Raw genomic sequence first — 6,879 nt, forward strand, 5'->3', positions numbered from 1 at the left:
ACGGACATATGTTGAAATAAACTTGTCTGAAAGTTCAAAAAAATGATATTCGAGTAACCAAAAAGCTTTCTTACTACCATATCTACAGTAAAGTTCAAATGCGCACGCGCTCGGTTGAACGAGAGTGACCACCAAAAAGGGTGAGATAGTTTACGGACAACGTACAAAGTTCACGCTGCTGACCCCACGGTATATTCGGCACAATAAACACAAAAGTACGACTGCAATGAAACATAAACATAAATTTGAAATAAAAATATATTTATGAAACAAAATTAAAATGTCTTTATGTGCATATATAAACATGAAATCCTAGTTAAAAATAAAAATACTCATTTATTGTTTAGGCTTATTTACAAATATTATTTACGGGTCTGTATATTACTTGAAACCATAAGAAGTATACCTGATTATTAAAAATATTAAAAATAGATAAAATTTGCATTTTATGGAGGATACAATTTTTTAGGGATTTCAAAATAATGTACTAAAACATTAAAAGTAACAAGTTCAAATCTGTGGCAAATATAACTATTGTAATCATTTCTTATAAATACGATTTCCTAATGTAATTCTCCAAGATATTAAAGATCATAATACAAAAAAACTAAATTTATTAAAAGTAATAGGCTTTATGTTTCTTAAACTACCTACATTTGTCAAAGTATTTATGAATTTTCAAAAATATTCGTCCACTAGTTTTATTGTTGGAATGAAATATAGCAAGACTTGCATTGCCTACTAAGAAAGTTAGTCATCGGGTTAAAGGCTGACCTTTCATTGTCTATCACATGGGGAAGTTTCTTCTCAAATTAAACCAAGCTTCAAGGAACCTTATACAAGAAGCATCATGAAACTGAGTAAAAAAAAAACAAGTAAATGTATAGAAGTAATTGAAGAAGCAGATAATACCAGAAGATTATATTTTGGTAAAACTTAAGTTATTTCGTTAGTTGTATTTAGTACTATACCCCTTTTTTTCTAAGTACAAGTATTCATAATTTTCTTCAACAAGGAAACTATAATATATATCTGTTTAACTGCTTTCTGTTGTGCTGTGTCATTCTCAGGAAATTTTATCAGTAGTTCCCTACCCATTATGGAAGTTCTCCAATCAAATGTGTGATGTTATTTTTACACCAACTGAAACCTTACATGTATATTTAGTTTAACACTATTAACTTATTTCAATCTTATGTTTCACCCAAAAATGGTCATTACATCATGTAATTTTTTAAAAACAAATACGTTTAGAGGCTCCCTCTACCTAATATACATTAACTATACAAGATTGACTGCTACAGTAGGCTAAAAATAGATTACATATCAAAAATGTTATACAAGTAAAATATTCTTCTTTTAACCTACTATAGCAGCTATTCTTGTAATGTTAGAAGAATCAAATAATTAAATGACTACAACCAAATTCCATGTTAGCTGTGTGCAAAGGAAAATGGGAAAAAATACAATTAGAGCAGATCATATGGTTTGAGAGAAATAAACTTTGTAAACAGACAACCAGAATAGAAGGCATTCCCATGAAAGCTAAACAATTACGACTACAGACAAGAGCAGAACAAGATATTTGAACTAAATCTTACCAAAACATGAGATAAGATAAATTCTTAATTACTGTTCACAGAGTTTAGGTTCTCTGCTTTTGACTCTACATAATCACCACCACCTCACCAAAAACCACAAATTGAACAGTTCTGTGATAAACTCTTTCCCTTATCCTTCATAATCGTATTTTTCTATTGTTGATTATGAGCACTTGAGAGATATAAAATAAACATGCTGAATACATACATTAATTTTGGAATCTAAATTCACAAGAGAGGAGAGATACTCGTACAAAATTATCAAAATAAAATTTTTCTTAATCTAGGAATCTCAAAATACCTAATGTATTTAACCCTTTCATAACAGATAGGTCAAAGTGCCCAGGTCACAACCTTTTAGTGTAATATTCAAAACTTAAACTACTTTATTATCAAAATATATAATTAAATTTGACATCAAAATGTAGTTAATAAATCAAATTTTAACATTATGTAAGTTTTCAGTTCTTAATTTTATAAGTAAATATTTTAAAACCCTCAATCTCCCCTAGTATGAGAATCGTGACATTTATTTTCTAGGTCTTCCCTTCTATAATTTATTTACCACTTCTCTCTGAAGTACAGAATTCAATTACATTCCTTATCATAATATAGATATTACCAAGGCAGAGTCAGATTTTTATAGCCTTGAATCATCTTTGTTTACGGAGTAATAAACAAGAAAATCACACCCAATTGCCACGCCCACCTATCACACCCTCTCTTTCACAAGTTGTCAATAATTCTCTCTGAAATTTTATAGTATATCATTTATAACCAGTACATAGAAAGGCAAAATTTTAATTTATCGAATGATGTATAACATTACATTGTTTTCAACATAGAATACTTTCAATTTCATATTCTGTTTAAGTTTATTTCACAATGTTCAGCTCCAGCAGCTAATAAAATTATTTAAAGCCCCTTTGTCTTAGTTAGAAAGCTAATTAGATTATAATAATTAGAGGACATTGTTTGCTTTGTGCATGTTATTATTCTGTGTTCTTAGGTGCATTATGTAAATAAATAATTATTTAGTGTACCAGTACCATCATTACAAAAATGTAGGCATAAATATAATTGGCAAATAGCAAAAAAATGAGGTTAAAAGTAAGTACTGTATTGATTGTTTTTCATGTGTATTTTTTATTTATTGTTATAAAAGTAACTAACATATAAAAATTAGAAAGTTAAGTTAGATAAGGTTAGATTACACGAGATAATGGAAAAATAATTAATTCTTAACAAGGTATGCTCACATCAGATTGTGTGTTATATCATTCACTGTGATAACATGTGCTACATGTTGAATGAGTGATTTACAACTTGTATGACAGGATTATTAGTTAGACACCATTTAAAGGGCAATACAACAATAAAATTAAGTAGAAACAGATGTAGACTGTTACAAGCCTTAAGCTATTTAGGATAAACAATTGGAGTTTCTGTTTACAATCTGTAGTCATTCTAAAAAGAAAAAGGGTAATTTAGATTTATGGTGATTACAAGGTCAGCTAAACTGACCAAATCAGTTAAAATAGAAAAAAAAGAACTGATAAAATATAAAGTTTTACTGAAAAAAAGTTTGACACTTATTTAGGAGGTTTGAAGTTATGCAAATGAAATTTGAAAATTTTCAGATAAAGTATTTGTAATCATAATTTAAAATATAAATATCATGTTGCACTTAGAGCAGTCAACAATCTGATTCCATATATTCACAGACACATCTTTAGTAAAAACACATAATTAAAAAATCTGATTTTTTGTGTACACAAGACTTGTAATGTTTACTGAAAACTCGCCACATTTTGTGAAGATAAACACACCATATTAAAAGTTATAATATGGAAATACTGATGGTTACTTTGTTGTTACAAAGTCAGTCATGTCAACCAACCCTGTATGAAGAGAGTTGACATAACATTTGAGGAACAAGAGGCCCCTTGTGGCTGTCCTGTTCATTTCATCAAACATCTACCTTCCTATAGCCAACCATGACTCCTCAAGTACTCGTTAAGTCTTCTCTTAAACTTTATTAATCCTGTTATTTTCGCCATACCTAAAGACAATCTATTCCAAAGACTGATCAGCCTATTTGAAAAATAAAACTCTAATTTGAATACAACTTCTATCCTGCCAAATCTTAAATCTAAGTCCCCTAGTCCAACATGAAAAAAATGTTGCATCAATCCTATTTACTTTCTTTATAAGTATGAACACTTACTGGCAACAACACAATGCCTAAAAAGCTTAAGAGACTAATGAATCAAAACACAAATGCCCTTTTCTTCCATAACTCTATTAAGTTTATTGCCATCAAGGTGGTAATTATAGTTCAAATTAGGATAGCCCACATGCTTTACCTTGCAGTTAGCATAATTAAATGCCATCTGCCATTTATTTGCCAAAACTGTCAAATAATCCAAGTTACTTTGTGAAACAACAGGATCTTCTTCACAGCCAACTATGCCAAACTGTATTATCATCAGCAAACTGATCAACTGGACTATTTTACTATCAATATCATTAATGTATATCAAAAAGAATAAGGACCTCAGCACAGAGTTCTAGGATATTCTGCTTGTAACTCCAATCCAGTTTAACAGAACTTCAATTACTGTAATTGTATGCTTCCTCTCCTCTAACCAACCCTTAATCCAATTGAGCTAACATATCCACTGTACCCACAGAAATAATTTTCATTACTCTAGTCTTTCATGTGTTTGAAAGCCTTTATACTCATCAATAAAAGCAGTGAAATCTTTGAAGGTAAAAAGATTCATGAAAAAAAATAATTTTCTCCATATAAAACCATACTGGTTGTCCAACAAAACTGAAAACTGTGTTAGCTGGCTTTGCCAAGAATCTTTAATCAGTTTCTCCAAAACTTTTACCACCACAGAAGTAAAACTAATTGGCTACAATTACCTAGATAATGCTTATCACTTCCCTTAAAAATAGGTGCAGCATAAGCCAGCTTTTAATCTTATGGCACCAGCCTACAACCCAGACACAAAAATTTTTTTATTAACAGGCATACTTATGTAATCCATAACCTTTTGTACTACCCTTGAAAAATGATAATAGTACACATCACAGCATATTAATGAAAAATTTTAGTAAGCATATTAAAATTCATTATTTATGGTATACTTTTTATCAATGAACATGGAGAAGTAGTTACATTTCTTCTGTATTCCTTATGATTTTACAAATTAACTTCAAGTTGCATCATTTGTTTACTACAATTGTGTTAAAAGAAATATGAGGCAAGGTATTAACTTTTTTTTAGCTTGATCTAGTACAAGAAAGATATTGTTCTACATTTTTTTGAATGTCACAAGATTAATCTTTAATAATTTTTGTACTTACATTTTGGACATTTGATAAATGCTTTGCATAGTCAATGAAACTGTCACACATAATTTGAAGTGATAATTTGCAATCATATTCGATACATAAACAAAAGTTGAAATATAGAGACCTCATAACTTGTTTTATTACCAACTAATGACTTTTATTAACACATTTTATATAATTATTATAATCTTCTATCAATATGGAACCAACAATCAATGTTATAAGCCTATTAAATGTTTTTGTTGATACAAAAAAAATTTATAAAATAAGCTTCAAGTTAATTTGTTTTTCCATTTATACAAGGCTAGCAATAACATTTCCCCTGCTGAAGTAGTAAAGCGGCTCACTGTTTTTTACTAATAAACAATTAGCATGATCTCATATTTGTGTTCAGTGTTTGAATAATGTATATTTCATACTCCATTACATGAATTTTATGTAAATTTTGGAATCAACAACTTTTATTTTAATTTCCATAGTTCATTTCCTTTAAGTTAAGTTCTAAGTCTAATAGTAATAGAAGAAAAAACGCTAAAGTACCTAGTAGTAGTAAGAATTCATTAGTATGACTACCATGAATAATAATTTATATAGTAATACTAAATCATTCCTGCAAAGAAATAATAAAAAAATACTGAAACAGTCGATATGTTTATCATAAAGAATTACTCCTCCAAAGCTAACACTAACAACTAGTACTAGTGGTAGTAACAGTAACAGAAGGGTAAACTAATAATACATCATTAAAATTTAAAGAAAAAATATATTTATACTTCTACGATTACCCAACGACCTGTATTTAGTATAAAAAACAACAAAAAACTACACTCAAATCTCAATAAAAACCACCAATAAATCTTATGACTACCCTCGAAACCATTTTAAGAGCTTAAACCTTGTTTAGGAAGGTCATTTGTTAAAGTTAGGCTACTCTGCTGAGAATAAATGTCACTGTCAATCTTTCAATGTTCCTGTAAAAATATTCAATATAAAATATTTTTTCTATAACTAATGAATTATAAAAAAAACCAAGCAAAGAAAAATAACTAAATTTCTAAAAATAAATAAGAGTAACACCATACAAAACAACAGCAAACCTGATAAAAGTTCTTCGTCCTCAAGACAAAACAAATAAGCATCACAAGCTATCATCCATAATGACATATCTTAAACAAGGGACCGTTGGAGCATAAGTTACATTATTTTATATAAACATTTTAATGCAATAAAGCTTTTATTAACACTTCAGCAATATTTAATTATAAATATTTACCATTAGCAACGCAGTCATTTTTTTATAAATGTTTTAATGCATTGATAAAACGTCATTTGAACTGTTCAAAATAGAATTGTAAAGGAAATAATCGTAAGTAAGAGAGATACATTGACAAATAGATTAATTACTTTTTATACAATTTCCCCCTCCCAGTGCTCAGCAGGAAGCTTGAGAGCTTGCAACACTAAATTTTGGGATTCGATACTCATGGTGGGTTGTTGTTGTTGTTTTTAAGCAGAAACTTACACACTGAACTATTTGTGCTCTACCCACTACAGGTATCGAAACCCTATGTTTAATGTCGTAAACTTAGTGATTTACCTCTGAACCACTGGGGAGCCTTGTGGCGGATAAAACAAAGATAATCCATTGTGTAGATTTTGCTAAACGTTAAACAACAATATTTTTTTACGGTGTTAATGAATGTAAATGGCTGGTTATGTTCAATATTTTCTAATTAAACTAAACTCATTTTATTTTCTTGACAATATTATTCTAACAAAATTATCATATGAAACAAATATGTATAGAGCGCAAATAATAATTATTTCAACACAAAGTTTTTCTGTAACTATGTTACTGTTGCGTCATCGAGGTCACGTGACTGGTGTGGCGCCACCTATTTTCTAGAACTATCCT

The 6,879-nt window shown here is 29.3% G+C and overlaps 1 protein-coding gene across 1 annotated transcript in view; it reads right to left on the minus strand.

The window, feature by feature from the left end:
- Window positions 1–6,118, minus strand: part of LOC106470059 — an 18,930-nt gene extending 12,812 nt beyond the window's left edge. Inside the window, exon 1 of the mRNA XM_022398597.1 lies at window positions 6,062–6,118. The gene's annotated coding sequence lies outside the window, so the exon portion shown is untranslated. The remainder of the gene's footprint in view (window positions 1–6,061) is intronic.
- Between the last annotated feature and the right edge of the window lie 761 nt (window positions 6,119–6,879).

The sequence above is a fragment of the Limulus polyphemus genome, unplaced genomic scaffold, assembly GCF_000517525.1.
Source record: "Limulus polyphemus unplaced genomic scaffold, Limulus_polyphemus-2.1.2 Scaffold3796, whole genome shotgun sequence".
In the NCBI taxonomy this organism is placed as follows: Eukaryota; Metazoa; Arthropoda; class Merostomata; order Xiphosura; family Limulidae; genus Limulus; species Limulus polyphemus.